This window comes from Physeter macrocephalus, chromosome 2, assembly GCF_002837175.3.
Source record: "Physeter macrocephalus isolate SW-GA chromosome 2, ASM283717v5, whole genome shotgun sequence".
NCBI classification, from domain to species: Eukaryota; Metazoa; Chordata; class Mammalia; order Artiodactyla; family Physeteridae; genus Physeter; species Physeter macrocephalus.
In genome coordinates, this window is record NC_041215.1 from 124,871,761 (window position 1) to 124,875,690 (window position 3,930).

Sequence of the window (3,930 nt, forward strand, 5' to 3'; positions counted from 1 at the left end):
CGGACGCACAGGCCCAGCGGCCATGGCTCATGGGCCCAGCCACTCCGCGGCATGTGGGATCTTCCCGGACCGGGGCACGAACCCGTGTCCCCTGCATCGGCAGGCGGACTCTCAACCACTGCGCCACCAGGGAAGCCCTTGTTTCTTTTTATAAGGACACTAGTCCTGCTGGAGAAGAGCCCCACACATTTGTCCTCATTTAACCTTAATTACCTCCTTGAAAGCCCTATCTTCAAACACAGTCACATTGGGGGGCTTCAAATACACTTCAACATATGAATTTTGGAGGAACACAGTTTAGTCTATAACAAGAGGAGTAGAAAAATCACATTGCAAAAGGGGCTGCAGGAGGGGAGGGAATCATTGCACCAATTTTTGGACTTAATTCACCACCCTTCTCTGCTACTGAAATAATAATTTTCATGCTTCACAATTTTCCCCTCACAGCCTCGCCGCTGTTGATATCTCCTCACTCAGCACTCCTGTAGCTCTAAGTATGGGTTGTTTATTTCACATGACCACATCCTTCCTTGGATGTAAGCATTTAGTTTAGGCTCTAACCTCAAGGCAGTAGCCATTTTTTTTTTCATATCTTTAAGCTTTCATGTGGTGCCCTGCACAGAGGGGGCCATACTAAATGTTTATTGAATGAAGAAAAATACAATTAATTTCACTGTTCCCTAAAGTGACAGCCACTCACAGATCAACTAGGTTTGGCACCTGGGCAGTTTTTACACTTCACTGCTTCGTCTGTGTTCTCAGTCCTCCACCTCTTCCGGTACTCTAGACAACTGCATGTGGAAGAACTAGAAGACCGGACACTGGGAGCCAAGATGCCTAGGTTACTGTCCCATTCTGGTGAGCAAGTCATTTGATTTCTCCAAGGCTCAGTCTGATAGAAGAAGAATAATACCTTTTTAAGGTTATCATGAGAAAGGAGTATGAAATCCAAAGAGCTTCACAGATATTATTACTTGCATTAGTCTAGTGAGGCTGTCATTAACAAAGTACCATAGACTGGATGGCTTAAGGAATAGAAATTTATTTTCTCCCAGTTCTGGAGGCTGGAAATCCAAGATCAGGGTGCCATCATGGTCAGTTTCTGGAGAGACTCTCGCCTCCTTTGGTTCTGGATGGCCTCCTTCTCAGTGTGTACTCACGTGACCTCTTCTTTGTGTGTATGAATGGGATAGAGAAAGAGATGTCTCTTCTTATAAGGAAACTAATCCTATTGGATCAGGGCCCCACCTGCATGCATTTAACCTTAATTTCTTCCATAAAGACCCTGTTTCCAAATTTTGTCACATTGGGGGATAGGGCTACAACAGATAAAATTTGCAGGGACAAATATTCATTCCATAACTTTACTTTTGTTAATTCTGAGGGAACATAAACATTCAGCCATAACACTACTATTGTTAATTCTGAAGCACACAACTGATCTTCATTGGTCTATCTTGGTTCCTTGCAGATTCTGCTCTATACCAACCCTTCTTGTGTGCCTTCTGTAGTGCTTGGCACATCATTGAAATCAAGAGATAATAGCATTTATTATTGTTTTCCCAGTCCCTATGGACAGATGTTGGGGGAGTGGAAAGTAAAGACAAGTGTTCTGAGATTTCCAGTTCTAAATAGAAGGAATGAATTTGTCTGTTTAGGTTCCCAACTTCATACCAGGTTAGAAAGCTGTCTTCAAATGCTCAGGAAGACCCCTGAATTATCAAAGGCGGCTCAGATTGCAGAGTGAGAATAACCAGGCTTTGAAATCGCAAGAATGGCTTCTGAGTGAAAAAGAAAAAAAAATTTTTTTTTAAATCACAGGTTGCTTAACCTTTTTTTTTTTTTTTTTGCCACGCGGCGCGGCATGCAGGATCCAGGAATTGAACCCATGCCCTCTGCGGTGGAAGTACGGCATCCTAACCACTGGACTGCCAGGGAAGTCCCTGCTTAATCATCTTTGTGGTGGTTACAGGACAGGAGCTGATATGCTCTGCATCTTGCCTCCCCTTAGAGCGGTTCTCGCTGTTCCAGGCCCCCAACATCTCCACTGTGGGGAAGGACCCTGTGTTCCACCCTCTCTCAGCTTCCCCTTATCACCTCTCCTTACACACCATTTTAGATTCAATGAGGATAACCATGCCCCAGCCTTATGAAACCTTGAGAAAAGACTGGTTATTATTAAAGAAAAAGCCAAAGCCCGGACATAGAGATCCATTGTCACTTTTTAAGCAATAATTCCATAAAGGGCCACTGGAGAACCCTCTTTAGTCTCTCCAGTCTACATTTTGTACACTTCTACCCTAAACGATCTAGGAACAAGTGACTGAACCTCGAAGGAATCTGTAAGTGTGAGCTTTGTCTAACTGTATCTATTAACACATGCAGTTGATGCCTGTGTCATTTTAGCATTGAACATCTCTTCAGAGATTTCTAAAGTGAGGCAGGAACCTTATAGATCAACAGCCCAGCATTTCTTAAAGTGTAGTCCAAAGGTGGCCTGCAAGATTATCTTTGAGATTCTTGTTAAAAATGCACCTGGGAATCCATCTCAAGATCTACTCGTCCGGCAGCCATTTATTTCTCACAGTGCTGGAGGCTGGAAGTCCGAGATCAGGGTGCCAGCATGGTTAGGCAAGGGCTGTCTTCCAGATTGCACATGTCTTGCTGTGTCTTCACGTGGTGGAAGAGGGTAGGGAGCTCTGTGGGTCCTCTTTCATAAGGGTACAAATCCCATTCATGAAGTTTCTACACTCATGACTTAATCACCTCTAATACCACCACCTTGGTCATTAGGATTTCAACATATGAATATTTTTTAAAGTTTCTATTGAAGTATAGTTGATTTACAATGTTGTGTTAGTTTCAGGTGTACAGCAAAGTGATTCAGTTATACATAACACACACAGATATATGTGCGTGTGTCCTTTTCCAGATTCTTTTCCATTATACTATAAGATATTGAGTATAGTTCCCTGTGCTATAGAGTAGGTCCTTGTTGGTTATCTATTTTATATACAGTAGTGTGTATATGTTGATCACAAACTCCTAATTTATCCCTCCCCCACCCCCACCTTTGCCTTTTGGTAACCATAAGTTTGTTTTCTATGTCTGTGAGTCTATTTCTGTTTTGTAAATAGTTCATTTGTATCTTTTTTTTTTTTTTAGATTCCACACATAATGTGGAATATCATGTGATATTTGTTTTTCTCTGTCTGGCTTATTTCACTTAGTATGCTAATTTCTAGGTCCATCCATGTTGCTGCAAATGGCATTATTTCATGATTTTTTAATGGCTGATAATATTCCATTATATATATATATGTATACATATGCCACATCCATGGACATTTACATAGCTTCCATGTCTTGGCTATTGTAAATAGTGCTGCTATGAACATTGGGGCAAATGTATCTTTTTGAATTATAGCTTTCTCCACATATGTACCCAGAAATGGGATCACTGGATCATACAGTAGTTCTATTTTTAGTTTTTTAAGGAACCTCCATACTGATCTCCATAGCGGCTGCACCAATTTACATTCCCACCAACAGTGTAGGAGTCTTTCCTTTTCTCCACACCCTCTCCAGCATTTATTATTTGTAGAGATTTTGATGTTGGCCACCCTGACTGGTGTGAGGTGACACCTCATTGTAGTTTTGATTTGCATTTCTCTAATAATTAGCAAGCAACATATGAATTTTGAGGGACACAAACATTCAGACAACAGCAATACCCTTTAATATGAGTTGATGGAATTATACCAAATCACCATCAGAAAATTTTATAACGGAGAGAGTGAAGGCAGAGCAGCAACACCATTTGCTTCAGGAACCCAGGCAATCCAGTTCTTTTTTTTTTTTTTTTTTTTTTTGGGCCCCGGGGCCCTCACTGTTTTGGGCCCTCTCCTTGCGGGGCACAGGCTCCGGATG